We start from the raw sequence: 18,243 nt of genomic DNA on the forward strand, positions 1-18,243 counted from the left end.
TTCAATGCTCATTAAAAGTAATAGTACAATAAAGTAATTAAAGCCATTCCCTTTAAAACAATGATGGTGGTACATTCAAATGAGAAATGAGATCATTCTGTGTGGAAGGAGTCAGTTTAGGTAGTAAACAATTCTCTAATAAATTCCTTCGAAATGTTTTAAACACACAGTACTATCCATACCAGTTAAAAAGAAAATATGTTCTGCGTGATTACAATGACGTTGAAGCAAGAAAAATAAGGAAGAGATATTAATCTTATCCAATCCCTCACAAAGAGGTGACATTTAAAATATGAAATGATATCTATCCATCTAACCAATTCCTACATGTAAGATTTAACTGGGACAACAATTTATGTGGATTCTGTGAGAGTGGCATTGAAACAGTAGAGCATATTTTCTTTGAATGTGATCATGTTGGGGAATTTTGGTCTTCATTTCAAAACTGGTTGTTAACCAAACAAATAACAGTGCACCTTTTGAACTGGATGTCTATTAGGTTAGGTATGTTTCACAAGGCTACATCCATTTTGACAAATGTTGATTTTTTTATCCAAATTATTTCCAATGGAAAATCTTAAGAAACTGGCCTCAAGTCAAGCTGCTGTTGCTGCAAAAATTTTAAACATGAAACCGGTCGATCCACCATTTTCTAAAAAAAAAATTGATCAAATTATGTATCACCACATGGACTTTTGATGCTATGGAAAGATAGATTAGATATTGAACCCTTTGCGTGCACAGTCCGCACAGATTTTACTGATACTGACTCCTTACTGGAATCATCTTAATAGGACAGTTGCCCTGGCAACATACTCCGTGAACCTAACCTGCTCGCTGGCAGGTTATCTTCAACTAACCCTGAGTTTCTCCTCCTTTTTAGTTGAAGCCCGCAGACTGAAGGAGGTGTCAGACATGGTGTGTCCTTTTCTTAAAGAGTCAGTTAATATTGAAGCACAAATACGAAGCACAAATCTCCGTCAGAGGGTGATCAGACCCCGCTGGGACGTTTTATCATTCTCTGATGATGTTCTGTTTGAATGTTTCCATTTTTCTGTACAATCGATAATTTATCTGAACAATATTCTCAGCCCTTGTATCGTCTGTATGACGCCATATGGACATGCTCTCAGTTCAGAACAAGTTTGCTGTTCAAGTTCATGTTTCCAAGGCAACCGTCTGTCAGGCTGTCACAAATGCAGTATTTGAAGGTGATTGATAACCAAGTGGTTACTGCTCATGCTTCATAGTGACAGTGTTGCTGGTTCGATACCAGTGAGGAACTTTCTCACTCTCTCTCTCTCTATAACAGCTACTGTTACTTTAAGGTGAAAGTGCCCAAACATAAAACTAAATTTGACTATTGCACTTAAAGGTTTACACTTTTGTAGTGTTGTATGTATAAAGGCATTGGTATTGCTTTCAAATAGACAATATTAAATACTGGCAGTGTTGGGATGGCTGAAAAACTGACTTTCTTTTTTGCTTAGAAGATTTCATCAACTACTGAAATATATGGAGGTCACGTGAGGCACGAGGCAAGATGGCCGCATGGCACTGAGCGCTGTCAATATAGCCCCTTTTATTTACGTTTATTGGGACCCATGCACTTAAATACTTTAAATCAATGTATATAAAGGTTTAGTTTTAAGATATGACCTCAAAGAAAGAGCCAGCGTCGACCAAGAAGCAGGAGTTGTCGGGCAGAAGACAAGCTAACGTTAGCGATCCTCCGGAAGACATGGCTATGCTAATTAAGCGAGCAATTGGGTCGGAGATGGAGTCCCTGCAGGAAACAGTAGCCTCCAGGTTAATAGACTCACTCGAGCAAGTCCGATTGAGAAACACCTGGGGGAGAACAGCACTATCCTCAAGACTTTGAATGAGAAATTGGAGTACCATGCTGAAAAGTTCAACACAGTGTTCAATCGGATGGATAGCATTCAGGCTAATGTGAAAGCGAAAAAGACAGTAGCACCTGTCTCGCGGAGTTGACCAGACTTCAAAAGAAAATTAACAAGTTGGAGGATAGATCCAGGAGCAACAATGTGAGACTGGTCAACTTGCCAGTGGGCGCTGAAGGTGAAAATCCGCGGGGCTATCTTCAAAAGATGTTGCCAAAATGGATACCGTCGCTTAAGAGCTCCCACAGCAACTTGGAGGTTGAAAAAGTCCACCGCATCTTCTCCAACAATACGTCGGGACCCCGGACCATGATCTTCAGACTTTTGCATCATGCTGACCGGCAGGCGATCCTGGAGGGAGCTAGGAAGGCTAACCCATCTCTCCCCGATGGCACCAAGCTGCGGTTCTTCACTGACTTCAGCCCGGGGATGGTGCAGGAGCGTCAGGCATACAGGGAGACCCGTGCCAAATTACGACAAAAAGGAATAGATTCGTACCTCGTCTATCCAGCGATTCTGAAGGTAAACTACAAGGGCAAGAAGATGTCGTTTACCTCGGTGGAAGACGCGAGAGAGGCCCTGAATCTGTCGGTGCTGGACAGCGAGGAAGGAAACCAGGGGTAACGTAGATGCTCAGAGGAATTGGGTGAGCAGTAACAGTTAACGTTATAGAAACCGTGATTGAAATTATTACAACATTGATAAGCGAATGTACCATGGCTGTAACAGGTTCTTTCGTCATGAAAACCGAAGCACATTTGTAAGGTTATTTCCCGTCCGTGTTTTTATTTATTTTTTATTTTTTGCACTGCACAAGGACTAAACAGTAAAAGGACAATACACTGTAAAGAAGATATGTCGGAGAATAAATGCCGTCAGCGTTTAATTTGTTTTTGTTTATGGAATATTTTGTTTTGAAGACTATGGACGTATGTGTTTATTTTACACTGTACCTCGGGTGTCTTTTTGTTTACATTATTGAGTGCACATTGTGAACCGGCGCTGATGACGTTATTTCAAAGTGATGTCAAGTCCATGATATTCACTGGGATGAATGAATGAATGTTATAACGGTTATATACTTTGTGCTTGCTAAAGGCAGGACAGTTTGAGAGTAAGGTTTGTTACTCTGTACCTTTTTTACGTGTGGTTATATGGGTACCTTTCTTTTCTAGGTAATCTGCAATGGGGGACATACAGTGTTCAGTGTCAGACATTGCTGAGTGTTGCTCACTGATGTTACGAAGTGAAGGGGAGGATAGGGTTGGGGTGGGGGGGAGCAAGGGGCTGAATGGGAGGGGGGGGGGGCACCTCCAGGTTCCACCGCCAAATTTTTCTCTGGTTCTAAAAAATATAGAAGATGACATCAGTAGATGGAAACATTTGCCAGCATCAGTACCGGCTCGTATAGCGACCATTAAAATGAATATCTTGCCCAGCATTAACTTTATTAGCTCAATGGTTCCACTGCCACCCCCATCAGGCTATTGGCAAAAATTAGACTCCTTATTGAGAAGTTATGTTTGGAAGGACAAACGACCTAGTATAAAGTGGTCAGTGCTCCAGCACAGTAAGCCCAATGGAGGATGGCCATGCCCCAACTTTAAATTATATCACTGGGCGTTTGTGCTGAGAAGTCTTAAATTTTGGATGGATGACGATAAAGTTTCTTCCTGGAAAAGTATGGAGCAAGAGTTAATCACACCTATAAGGTTGAAAGATTTTCTCCTGATGGGCGTTTCTTCTAGGAAGTGTGGCTTATATTATGGTCCCTTATTTTCTTATTTATTGCAGGTGTTTAGAGCGGTGGAGAGATTTATAGGTCATAAAAGTATCTGGTGTAAGTCATCTCCATTATGGAACAATAATCATATTCTGTCTGGGGGGAAACCATTCATTAATAAGGATTGGGAGGAGAAAGGCATTAGAACTCTTAATGACATCAGTGGATCAAGAAATATCCTTGATTTTCAGGAACTGATCTCTCAATATGGAATTGATAAGCATTCTCTTTTCTTTTATTTTAGATTGAGGTCTGCATGTAAGGCCTACAGGGTTCCCTGGGGAGCAGAACTAAGAAGTCATCCCATTCTAGGTTGGTTCGAGGATGCTCCTAGGCGGATAGTATCATATTTATACGACCAATTAAACTCTAAAAAATATTCACCCTCGGCAGGAATGAGAGCATGGGACAAAGATGTAGGGGAATTAGAGCAGGATCTGGACTGGGATGCAATTTGGAGCAACTGTCACTCTAAAGTATATGGTGCGTCCAAAAATCCAAACCACCAATACATACAATTGAAATTTTGTCATAGAGCATATGTAACACCTGCAATCAGGCATCGAATGGGATTGACAGATGATCCATATTGCACATTGCACATATTCTGGGGGGGGGGGGTCTGTTTTTGTGTGTTATCTATGTTTGTGTACTGTTTTGCATCTAAGAAAATTCAATAAAAATTGAATGAGAAAAAAACTACTGAAATATATATAACATGTTGAATGTTATATTATATATTATGTTATATTTAAATGCATTTAAATGCTGTTTAATGAGGTAGGGCAGGCTAAACAACACCACAATTGCTTGTAATCAATACCTTACTTGTTTGAGCTATATTTTTATATTTCATATTCAGTTGCTGCCAAGTAGGCCTACGTTTTGTACCTGTTGGGGTCTGCATGAATGTTAAATGTGCCACGCACACACACATACACAGAATATAAATGTTGAATAAGTCGACCACTCGAGACAAAATGTTTCTATTTTTTTCCATTAATACTGTTGACTGTCTTTTCTTAAATATACTCATCATCCGCATGTATTCATTAATATTTCTAATTCCTTTGGGGAGAAGTAGGAGGACTGAGCCCTTTGTTTCTCCTGTTGTCATGGTGAATCATGTTATCTGTGCTCCATTGATGAGGGCTTGGTATCTCCTCATGCACGAGCTTCACTCAGAGTTACTTTGACTCAGAGTTGATTGAACTAACTGTTAACACTTGTTCTGAAACCGAAAACTCTGAGTTTGACAGCTCAGAGTTGGTCAACCTAGAGTTAAGGTTTTAGCTGTAGCTGTCTGCTACTTGGGATATGTATTAAAAGATGGCTGCCGGTACCGCTCTCCGGAAAGAGTGACAGTGATCCAGGACATTAAAAGACCTCAGACAAAGACAGAGCTTTTATCTTTTCTGGGTCTTGTGAATTATTGTTGAGCCTGGCTCACAGAATACGCCACACATGACTCCATTTTGAAAAAAAAGCGACGATTAAAGGCACTATGGACAACGTTTAGTGGCCTGATGAAATGAAACAAGCCTTCCCTCACATCAAATACCTCCTCTGTACAGCTCCAGCCCTGGGCCTACCAGACTACAAACTGCCTTTTCATCTATACATCGCAGAAAATTGACTTGTTACCTCTGCTGTTTTGGCTCAGATGCATGGTGACAGGTTAAGACCAGTGGCATATTACTCTAAAACTTTACCATTAATTTTTCATTCTGTTTGAATATGGGTTTCAATAATTCAACAGGCTATGCCGTAAATTATGCTGGTGTATGGTGTTGTAAAATCTCGTTTCATTTGCCCCGAGCACCTGCCCCTCAAAAGGTCTTTGCAAAGCCCTGCAGAAAACAGAAATAATAACTTATTTTTACACCTGCCACAGTAAGTTCTTCTTCTTGATCTAAAAAAGATCGGCAAACTGCATTCAGGTGTGGTAAAAATGTGACTCAGCTAAGCACACGATTAACCTCATTTCATTCAACACTTGACCCAAAGCTCAGACTCACGTTTACTGCTGCTGGAGCTCTTCCTCCTCTTGCTGTTTCTCCTCTTCCCCCTCTTGCTCATTCTTTAATCCACCACAGCCTCACATCAACTGTAAAACAAGTAAAAGAAAATGCAGGGTTTTTTTAAAATCATGTTAAAGACTGTGTAAAGTGAATTCAGACTTTTTTCTTCTAAATACATTAAACAGGTCAAATGTATTTCTAAAAAAGGTGTAAAAAAGCATTTCAACCATTTAAATTGTGGAGCTAGGCTTCACAAACTGTCTTTCAAGATTTCTGTGTTCAGGATTTAGTGGGCTGGTCTGAAAAAGCACCGCCACGTTACGTAACGCTGTGGTGTTTAGCATAAACCCGCCCCTGCTGCTGTAGAGGTATAAATACATTCACATTACATGCACACTACTACTACTACAGTCTACAGTTAGCCAGTTAGCTGAGTTAGACGCCGAGCTAGCAGCCGAGTTAGCAGCAGAAAGCTCTAAGACGTAGTGTCCATGTTTCAGGTAAAAGTGGTGACTTTGATTGACAGGTGACACTTGGTAGGGGCGGGGTTTCAGCGAACTCGGCGGGCACTCCCACAGTGTTTGGGAGCAGAGAAAAAGAGTTTTATACAACTTTGAAGCCTAATTTCAATGTTGGCGATTTTTTTAATCATTCAAATTTGGCAGGGTGGTTAACAACTCACCTTTCTGTGGTATGTCAAACTCAAAACACATATTTATCTATCTATCTATTTATCTTTTTTTTTCTTTTTATCAATTGTGTTTAGGTGGCTAAATTAATTGAAATTAAGTTAGGAACTCCAAAAGATTGTAGTCCCCATGTTGCTCTGTTGGGATGTGTCAGGTTCAGACTTCGGACAAGGGATCACATTCAGACCAAACATTGTGACATAACGAAATTTTGCTGTTTGCAGTTTAACTCATGACTCTAGATATTGAGGTTTCATCTATTGTTCTAGATCACATCTTTATACTAGCAAAAGACAAGCTTTCAACTGCCATGGCAGAAAGCAATGGCAAGAGTCAAGGAAGCCAATGTCAACAAAATGGCTGGTTTCTCAGATAACAGATGATTTTTAAATTTTGGTCAGCCTACTCAGAAGATGCATCCTCGCCAATCAGTCACTTCATGTCCATGGACAGATAGGTTCAACTCTTGAATTTTGTTATTCTTTTAATCAAACATATGAAAAATAATTTAATAGTTTTTTAATACATTTTGTTTGACAGTAGCTTTAGTATTTTGAGAGAAAAAAAGTCAGAATGTACTATACAGTACTAAACATTATGTTAGGGTTATCAGGTATGATGCAATTATTTTAATGTTGCATTTCCGTGTTTCTGTCTGTTCACCATTCTACCATCTGTCCCAAATGAGAATTTTTTTTGGTAAAAAACTACATTAGGCCAGTTTTTGAATTTGTTTTTCAAATGATTTGTTTCTATTCTTGGTTTTGAAACAGGTCTACATTTCTTTTTTTTTATATTACCAGCGAATTACAAATTATCCTGGACCATACATGGATGGATCAGTGAAATGTAATTACATCAAATTAAACGTAGGCCTGTGTAATGTCTTGTTGATTGTTAGCAAGATTATTATAATTAACTCACGGTTTTCCATTTTTGTTTTTGAATAACAGTTGTTTTCATTAATCAATGATACCTGGACCATGTGTGAAAAGGTTCTGTGCATGCATGTGTGTATGCAACACTGAAGTTACAACTACAGACTGCAAGTTACATTTTGACCTTGTTTTTACAGCTGCCCTATCAGAGGGTAGATGTGGTCGCTCTCCTGCAACCCAGGTGGGTTGTACTTGAGGATGATTCAGATATTAATGTGTTATGTATTTGGTTTGTCATTACATTACTGTTATTGTAAGGCAACAAAGGCATTTTACTTATATTTATGTGACTTTTTTGCACATGGTGGTAGGTTTTTGTCTGTTTTTTCTTTTGTAATATTTTCGAGTATAATACTGGAGTGCAATACTTTATGAACAAGTGCAATAAATATTGGTAATATTATGTTACAACATATATTGGTGTCACATTTGTTAGAATTTGCTGACCCTTTGGTCCAGAGAGTGTGTTTATACCTTTGTCACACTACCCGAACACTTAATTAGAATGATCTGATGATTGGCTTGAATGTTAGGTATAAAGGTCAAAATGTGTCAGGCTCATATTGATGTAAATAACACATCAAAATTTACATTTACAGTAGATGTATTACATGACACTAAACTTTGCAAAGCTTGAAAGCTCCTATTAATACTACCGTTGCTAAGTGACTGTGCGTATTATGTCTTCCAAAAATGAATGAAAACTGATACCAAAGGCGAGGCCAGCAGATGCGCTCGAGGACGACTGCAAGAATTTCAACTGAGGGGAAACAACACGGAATGAGTACATACACCAGTATAACCCTGAGTTAAGATGGTCATGAGAATGGTATCACTTGCTCGGGAAAGGTAAAGTTCAGCTGAGTGTACAGTATTAGTTGCTATGGCAGGTTATAGATAAATAGGCTGTTGGCTGAAGGGGGACTGAAATGCAGCTGCAAGGACTGGTATGGGTATATTAATCCTATATGGGTTAAATCTCCTTACTGGATGGGGGCCCTTTATGTAAGGTTTTCCCCCTCAAATCAAAAAGAGAGTCAGCAGAAGAGGGTTGTTGACATCTCTTTATGGAGGTCACTTTTTTTGTACATAGTTCAAATAAGTTTTAAACGGTTACTAAAAATGTTGATGGTTCTTGAATGTTTAACTGAAAGCCTGTTGATAAATCTTCACAAAGTTAACACAACAAATGTGATTTATGGATACCAAACAAGAAGTAATTAAGTTTCTTTCTTTGAATGTTAATGGCCTGGGAAACCCAGTCAAAAGAGCTAAAATAAGCTTAAAAAAGAAAAGACACAAATAAACTTTGTACAAGAAACTCATCTTACTAAAGCAGAACATGAGAAATTAAAGAAATTTGGTTTTAAGAACACCTTTTACAGCTCACATACTAATGCTCGGAAAGAGGAGTAGCAATACTGATGTCTAACGTAATTAAATTTGAGTGCATAAAGGAAATAAAAGACAAAGAAGGAACTTATATTATTGTGAAAGGAAAATAGACCAAATAATGATAACGTTGGTAAATATATATGCCCTACCTGAGAGTAATAAGGATTTCTTTAAGTCTCTAGTTGACACCATTGCATTGGAGGCTGAGGGCATATGTATATGTGGGGGAGACCTTAATGTGTTAATGGACTATGAAATGGACACAACTAGTCTCAAGAGAAATAAGAACTCTATCACAAAACTGGTCAGGAATACACTGCGGAGGGATTTTAGTCATTACTTCCAGGATAGATTATTTTTTTATGCAGACAGAAAATAGAGATATAATACAAGACTTGGATTGGAGTGGCAGATGTGTCCGACCATAGTGCCATATATTTGAAGATACACTTGAACTGTAGACAGAAAGATACATTATGGAGGTTGAATGTGGGGATATTAAACAATAAATCAGTTGTTGAGCAAATTAGGGCAGACATACCGTCTTATTTGGAGGAAAATGATAATGGGGAAACAAATCCAGCTATATTGTGGGATGCTTTAAAAGCGGTGATACGAGGAAAGCTTATCGCAATTACAAGTAATCTCAAAAAAGAAAGAATAAAACAATATAAAATCTATATAGAGGAATTGAGACATTTGGAACAGAAACATAAGGGGAACGGAAAAGTTGACCCAAGAGTTAACAAACGAATGAGTGAGGTGAGAAAGGAAATCAACAATCTACTCCAACATGAAATAGAAACAAAAGCAAGATATTTAAAACAGAACTATTACGAATCAGGTCCCAAAGCAATGAAATTATTGGCGAGATGTCTACGAAAACAACAAGCAGAAACCACAGTCAATAAGATTCATGATCCAAAAACAAACCAGCCCAAATATAAACCAAAAGAAATTGAAAATATTTTTAGAGATTATTACAAAGAACTCTATACTGAGTCATCGATTTCGACTCAGAAAGGTATTAAAACCTTCCTCGACTCCCTAGACCTACCATCAATAGGCACAAAACAAAATGATCAGGTAACAGCAAGGATAACAATCGATGAAATTCGGAAAGCAATTGGAAAATTAAAATCAAATAAGGCACCTGGTAGCGATGCCCCTCTGAGTGGTACAAAAAGTTTAGTAAAGAACTAACACCACTACTCCACGGTACTTTCAACTGGGTTATGAGTGATGACAAAATCCCCCCCTCCTGGACTAAAGCAACTATTACAGTTCTCCTCAAACCCCTAAAATACAAAGATTATTGCCAAAATTACAGACCAATATCAGTATTAAATGTTGACTACAAAATGTACACTTCAATTATATCAAATAGACTCCAATCATTTGTACCTGACTTGATAGATGAGGATCAATGTGAGTTTGTCAGGGATAGACAAACGCAAGATAATATTAGAAGAGCATTACACATTATACATAAAATACATAAAGACAATACACCAGCAGCTTTGATTAGTTTAGATGCAGAAAAAGCATTTGACAGTGTATATCAGTGTTATCAGTGTATCAGGTCTATCTATAACAAACCCACAGCTAGGGTAAAAGTCAATGGCTCTCTGTCAGGAAGATTTATTTTGGAGAGAGGAACCAGACAGGGCTGCTGCCTTAGTCCAACATTGTTTGCCTTATACATTGAGCCATTGGCCCAGATGGTGAGACAGGATCCCTTAATGAAAGGTATAGACATAAATAATCAAAAACATATAATAGGTTTGTTTGCTGACGATATTATGATTTATTTAAAAGACAGTTAATTCATTTAAGCAGCTTACACACAATTTGGAAAGATTTGGTATATATTCAGGTTATAAAGTAAATATACTTAAAACTCAAATTCTTAAGTTTAATTGTTCACCAAACCAAGAACTTAGGTAATGGCAGATAAACTGGGAAGGTAAATCAATTAAATATTTGGGCATAAACATAACTAAAGACCTTTCCAAATTTTATAGAAGCAATTATGAACACATTGACAAAAACATAAGGGAAGATATTGACAGATGGATTACATATCCAATGGGATTAATCAACAGGATAAATGTGGTAAAAATCTTGCCACGCTTACTGTATGTGTTTTTATCTCTACCAGTAAACATATCAAAAGACCAATTTCACAAATGGGATAAATGCATATCAAGATTTGTGTGGGGAGGTAAACGACCCAGAATACGATATACCACCCTACAATTACCTAAAGACGAAGGGGGAATGGCACTCCCAAATCTAAAAGAGTATTTTCATGCTGCGCAACTACGTCGTTTAATCTGCTGGTGTGATGAAGGATATGTAGCTCAATGGAAAGATATTGAAATTTCCATACACAAAAACCCAATTCAAACAAATATAGGGGAAATAGAAACGTCTACTTGCATAAGAGGGGGACATCATTTTAACCCAGTGTTATCCTTTACCTTAGATATATGGTATTCCATAGTGAAACAACTAAAAATAGGTAAGGAAATTAAAATATTAAAATGGGTTGCATTTGATGATAAATTTGCACCAAGAAAATTTGATCAGAGATTTAAACGGTGGGCAGAAAAGGGAATTACAGCCATATGCACAACTATAAAAAAGGGAGAAATGAAAAGCTTTCAAGAAGTAAAAAATGCACATGATCTAACTAATCAGGACTTGTTTAGATACCTGCAACTGAGGGATTAATATAACAAAAATATTAAAACAAATGAGGATGAAATACATCCTATCATTACTGGTTCAGGCATATAACCATCCCATCCCAAAAGTAGTATCTGTTCTATATGGCTGCTTAATGGAATCTAGAAGAGAGTCAACAATATACGTTAAAGCTAAGTGGGAAAGGGAGCTGGGTGAGGAGATTCCAGAAGGGATATGGCATGATTTGTGGAAAGCAAACCAAACTACTACCCAGTCACTGAGACGGAAAGAATTTAATTGGAAGAATGTAATTCGATATTTTGTCACACCTAGAATCAAAAGCAAACAGAGAAGTGCTCACCAGTCATGCTGGAGATTGTGTAACGACTTGGATTAAGATCACACACACATCTTTTGGAAATGCACAAATATACAGCCTTTCTGGATGAATGTTCACTCAGTTCTCTGCAATGTGTTGGGATATGTGATACCTAAATCCTGTCTTGTTCTCTACCTCAGACATTTGGAGCCTACAGTGGATGGAGAAATGGAGTTGTAAACAAGCAGAGCCATGTTGGACTCACTAAAACCAGCGTTTTTTGCTCTCAAGTACAACTTTTCATCACAAAACTTCGAAGGTAAGACAGAATATCTGTTAGTCGCTGTAAATAAGTGGTTGTTTACCTTTGTATTCTTTGGCCGCTGGTTCACTGAGTTTTTAACGCAATAGTAGTGGTACTGTTGAACTCGCCAGGGTCTTAGCTTTCATATGAGATGCTATTTGTTTGTGTACCATGAAGTATCAAAACGGTAGCAATGGAAATGTGGAGAGTGGGTTGACTTTCTGACGCTATTCGGATTTTGATATTTGATCATTAATATGCTTGGTGTTTGAGTTGTGTTTGGTGTGTGTAAAAATGATGTGCTTGTAGCGGAGTTTCTCCTATTTAATTTGATGTGCAGTATGACTGTATTGCTACATCATTAGGGGATTTACCTATGTTCCCCGGGTCCTATGTTCCCCGCTTTGTATGTGACCGGGGAACCTAGGGATGATCCCGTCTACAGTTAGCCGCCGAGTTAGCAGATGAGTTAGCCGCCGAGTTAGCAGATGAGTTAGCTGCCGAGTTAGCAGCCGAGTTAGCCGCCGAGCTAGCAACCGAGTTAGCCGCGATCGGAGAACATAGGACCCGGGGAACATAGGTACGCTCCCCAGGTTTAACTGCTACTCCCACTGGCGTTACAATGTAATGTACCTCGGTGGTTTCAAGTCAGTTACAGCGAGGGTATGGTCGCTTCCTGTTTTCAAAATAAAAGCACCAACTCTATCGTTATGGCTTTCTTAATAATAAAAGGCAACGGGTGTTTTATTTTGTGAAAATGACCGGAAGTGCGTTACTCGCTCGGCTAACTTGAGTGGCTCCGAATTCACAGGAACAAAACTTTAAGCAGATGTTATTTGGACAAATTAGCGTCACATTGTGGATCTAAAGGGCTACTTTCTCGCCTAAAAAGGTTAGACATGTGGATAAAGTGGTATATTTACAGAGTTAGAGCTAAAATAAAATCCGCTTCAGCCTGCTGATTTCAGCTTGGGTAGGAACGAAATGCATTATGGGTTATCGTGTAGTTTACTGACTGGTCTGCTCACGCCGATCAGGCTACAGAAACAAGCAAGTTGAGTTGGGAGCTATCTAGCTAATCGATTACACACCACTCAAAGAAAGACTTCCAGTTGAAGACTGGCTAACGTTGAATACTGTCGTTGCCCTGTATGATTCATCACTTGACATGACGCTGGCTAATCGACATACTCGGCACCGGACCTGGCAACCCGACTGCTGGAATTACTTTTTGGTTGTTGCGACTATGATCTCGAGACATTAGATGGCGTTGTTCTGCTCATTCTACATATTCTACCTTTAACGATTCCAGAACCGAACTTTAGGAACCGGTTCCTATTTAGAAGCACTTTTCGGTGCCCAACCTACCATACATGTGTGAGTGAATGTTAGCTCCGCCTGATGAACAGGTTGGCACCTTGCGTGGCGGCCCCTGCCATCAGTGTATGAATGTGTGTGTGAATGGGTGAATGTGACATGTAGTCAGTGCTTTGAGAGGTCAAAAAGACTAGAAAAGCGCACAGTCCATTTACATTAAACCAGTGAATAGATTGTTTATCAACTCCAGTCAAGCAAAGTTTTTCCAACAAAATGCTATGATTGAGTCAAATGTTTTAGACAGATCTATAAAAAGTGCAACACAGTATTTGTCCAAGGCTTCATTGATATTGTTCAATTCATATAGCAGTGGTAGTTGTGCTATGAAATTACCTAATAGGTTGTAATAGTTTTTAGATTAAAATAACCTGTTTTAGTTAAGAATTACTATAGACTCCAGGGTTTTTGCTCATTATGTAAAGGTATAGTTTGTGATTAGAATCACATACGCTTTTTGTCAGAATCTGAGAATATCGTCACATTGTCCGTGAACTGTGTGCATGCTGAAAAAAAATCTGGTGTCCACAAATAGCCTAGGCTCTGTATATCAGCATATAAACTGTGGCTCGGAGAGCATGCTTGCGAGGGCATCCGCCATCTAAGACAGCACTGAGACTGAGGAGGGAAGGGTATAAATTATACTCACCCTTAGACTTTTTAAGATTTAAATTTAGTAGTCTTCTAATAACTATGCTTTAGCTTACTGATGGAGGAAAATGTATTTTCAGAATAAATAACTTTTTGCAGATGGAGAACCAGAATTCAAGTTTATAGCAGTGGATTGTGCAGTAAAAACATTGCCAGCCAAAAGAAAATGATGGTTAAATACATATCATATTTGTGATGGTTTGATTTTCAACATTATATGGGAGGAAGCGAAGCAGGATCTTGGCAAACTATTTTTCAAAGATTTTCCAGAATTCTGATGGTCTGCTTTTGCAATTTGCAAGTGAGGAAATGTAGAAGTCAAATCTGGCCTTTCTAATGAGTCTGAGATAGCTATTTCTTTTGTGCCTGAAATTTGTAAGTATTTGTAGTTTGACCTTTTTCCAAGCTGCATCCCTCACCAGGGTCAGCTCTATGTTCCCACATTACTGAGACTTTTTTCCCCCCATAATTGGAGTAGGGTTAGGGTTGCAAACTGCTGCCCCCCAACAAAAAAAAACTAAAATTAAAAAAGCATTTAAGTTATAAATCTTAGATGTTAACAAATATCATGATAATATCTATTGAAACACAAAATAATATTTGAGATGGCAGTAAGTTTATATATAAAATAATAATTTCTAGGTACTTTCTATTGCGAGGTGTCCCAAACCCTAACCCTTATATTTCAATATATGACAATTATACTGAAATATTTTTTTGCCAATTGTTCCATTGTTGTTTCTCAGTAGAAAGTAAAGTAAAAAAAAAATACATACATTTTACACAATTCAGGAAATTCACTACCAAAACACTGAACATTTTAGTCTGTAGACCGAGACTGATTTTAGCCACACCACTACATTTATGATCAGGAAGTATGTCTGCCCCCCTCATGCAGCCATGAGAACATGGCTGTATATGGAGCAGATAGGTTTCATCATTTTGAAGTAAATGTGTTCAAAAGTCTAAAAAGTCAGTGTGTAACCATAAGAAGCGTCACTATCAAACACCCATTGTCTGCAATTAAACAAGCTTTTATGAGTTTTATTTTATAAAAGATCGTTTTCATGTGTTTACCACTGTTCAGAACTGTTCTAACTAACCATGTGTCTAGACTCAAAAATATATTTTTTTGTCACAAATTAAACAGTCACAACCAAAACATATAGTGAAATTTCGGGCTGTGACATGGTTGTTTTAGTAGTGACAAAAGGGGACCCACCAATTTGGTAGAATGTCCCATATGTAAAATGGCAACATTTTAATGTCAAATAATTACAGCAACATTTATACAATTTATATAAACATTTTTTGGGGGAAAAACACAAATCTAACTGGAGGCTTTCTGGATAATTTGCAAATAAAAGAGCTCTAGTAGCAAGTTACTATGTTAATGGGGTGCATGTTAAAAAGCTTGAAACTCTATCAGTCATATTTACAACAGGCTGCATCTTACAACTACCACTTACTTTAGGCAAATCAGGTTAATAATGTTTTGCACATGCCTTCAAAAATCCAAATGAACAGTTGACTTACCTCCTGGTGTCAAGTAGTGCTAATAAACCTTTAAATATTAGATATGAAAAGGATATGCAGCCAGTCCGTGAGCAGTTGCTGCTCTTCCACACTGTCCGCACTGTATCTGCATCTCAGACTGCTCCACTTCTTTGTTGTTTCTATTCTCAACCTAAAGCAGCTTATTACGTCTAATCTTATGAGCCACCAATGATGTCACTGTGAAGCTTGTTTATTCAGTGCCAATGGTTTTCCACTGGTAAATGAGCATAACCAGGGCCGGCCCAAGCCTCCATGGGGCCCTAAGCAAAATTAGATTTTGGGGCCCTCTATTATAATAATGATAGAGGGCTATAATAATGATTATTGATCATTCACACACCTACTATAAACATATTGTACTTATTCTACTCTGTCATTATGAATACACTTGTAAAACTAAATGTGAGAACTTTTTGTTGTAGTTAGATTGTAATCCACAGTGATTAATGCCATGGAAGCAGACACCAGATTTGCAAATTTACAGATAAATCTTTCCATTAATATTTGGCAAAGTCAGCAACTCCCCTACTTACCACACAGAGAATCAATACATACAATTTTACCTAAATTTGAATTAGGTCTGAAAACTATGTAAAAATGTGCAAAAGCTTTGGGAAAAATAGGGGGAATGTGAATGTGTCCTTATAGGCACTCTTAATACCTGTTCAGTCCTTTCTGAGTCTGACAGGAAAGAGGGTTACTCAGCTGGGTCTACTGGCGGAGCTGCTGATCCCTGCTGCAAACTGGATGCTGAAGAAGTAGATGAAACATCAATCTCTATGGCCAAAGATGAAGGACCTATAGGGAAATTAAATTAATATTTTTGGACAAAATTATTCATCTCAGAATATTCTGCAGTACACTGAGCAATTATAAAGGCTGTTTTGTTGTTAACTTACCAGGTACAGCTGAGGTTGCAGAAGACAGAGAAGGGACAGTGGAAAAACAACAAAAGCTAGCCATGTTATAGTCATATTGCACTTAAAAATTATGCCGCTTATTTTCTAAATTAAAAAGTACAGCTATAGCTTGTAATAAGAAAACAAACTGCCAGTGGAACAACTTGAGAAGTTTTGAAACAATATGCATTTGTCTAAAAACATGTCCCTTGTCATATGATTATGATGATTATATTTAAAAAATATATATCTTATATTAAAAAAAATATTCATCTCAGTATGTTCTGCAGTGGACTGAGCAATTAAAGGCTGTTTTGTTGTTAACTTACCAGGTACAGCTGAGGTTGCAGAGAGGACAATCGGCACAGTGGATGGAGCAGAGGATAGAGATGGACCTGAGATGAAAAACATGTCCCCTGTCATATGATTATATCTTATATTAGTATATCTTAAAGAGATAATTTGACTATCAATCAATCAATCAATCAATCTTTATTTGTATAGCGCCAAATCACAACAGAATTATCTCAAGGCACTTTACACATAGAGCAGGTTCTAAACCGAACTCTTCAAGTTTTAACTTTAGAGACCCAACATTCCCACATGAGCAAGCACTTGGCAACAGTGGCAAGAAAAAACTCCCTTTTAACAGGAAGAAACCTCAGGCAGAACCAGACTCAGAGTGGGCGGCCATCTGCCTTGACCGGTTGGGGTTGAGAGGAGAGAAAGGAAGGATAGAGGAGAGAAGCACAATGAAAATCAACAATGAAGCTAGAAGGTCCAGGACTGGAATCTGTCATCCAGACGTCTACAGGCCCAGATTACCTGTGAGACGAGAAAGCACCGACAACTCCGGGGAAGAAGTTTAGGTTATTGAATGCATTAATAGTACATGAATGTTAATGGATATAGATGGATGGGTAGAGAGAGAGAGGGAGGAGGAGAGAGGAGCTCAGTGCATCATGGGAGTCCCCCGGCAGTCTAAGCCTATAGCAGCATAAGCTAAGAGCTCTAAGAGCCCTAAAAAGGAAAGTTTTTAGCCTACTCTTAAATGTAGGGGAGGGTGTCTGCCCCCCGGACCAAATCTGGAAGATGGTTCCACAGGAGAGGAGCCTTATAGCTGAAGGCTCTGCCTCCCATTCTACTTTTAGAGATACTAGGAACCACAAGTACACCTGCATGCTGGGAGCGCAGTGTTCTAGTAGGTACATAAGGTACTATAAGCTCTTTAAGATATGATGGAGCCTGATCATTGAGAGCTTTGAAGGTGAGGAGAAGGATTTTGAATTCTATTCTGAATTTTACGGGAAGCCAATGCAGTGAAGCCAAGATGGGAGTAATATGATCTCTCGTTCTAGTTTTTGTCAGAACACGAGCAGCTGCATTCTGGACAAGCTGGAGAGTCTTTAAAGACTTGTTAGGACAGCCTGATAATAATGAATTACAGTAGTCCAGCCTAGAAGTAACAAATGCACGGACTAGTTTTTCAGCATCATTTTGAGACAGGATATGTCTAATTTTTGCAATATTACGCAGATGAAAGAAGGCAGTCCTTGAAATTTGCCTGGCCGCCCACTCTGAGTCTGGTTCTGCCCATAGACTGTATGGTTCTGCCTGTGGTTTCTTCCTGTTAAAACGGAGGTTTTTCCAAGAGGTCCTGGCTGCAGGCCTCCACTGTGAGGTCGCTTCCGGTGCAGGCTCCACTGTCAGGACGCCTC

The sequence above is a fragment of the Scomber japonicus genome, chromosome 19 (genome assembly GCF_027409825.1).
Source record: "Scomber japonicus isolate fScoJap1 chromosome 19, fScoJap1.pri, whole genome shotgun sequence".
Lineage (NCBI taxonomy): Eukaryota > Metazoa > Chordata > Actinopteri > Scombriformes > Scombridae > Scomber > Scomber japonicus.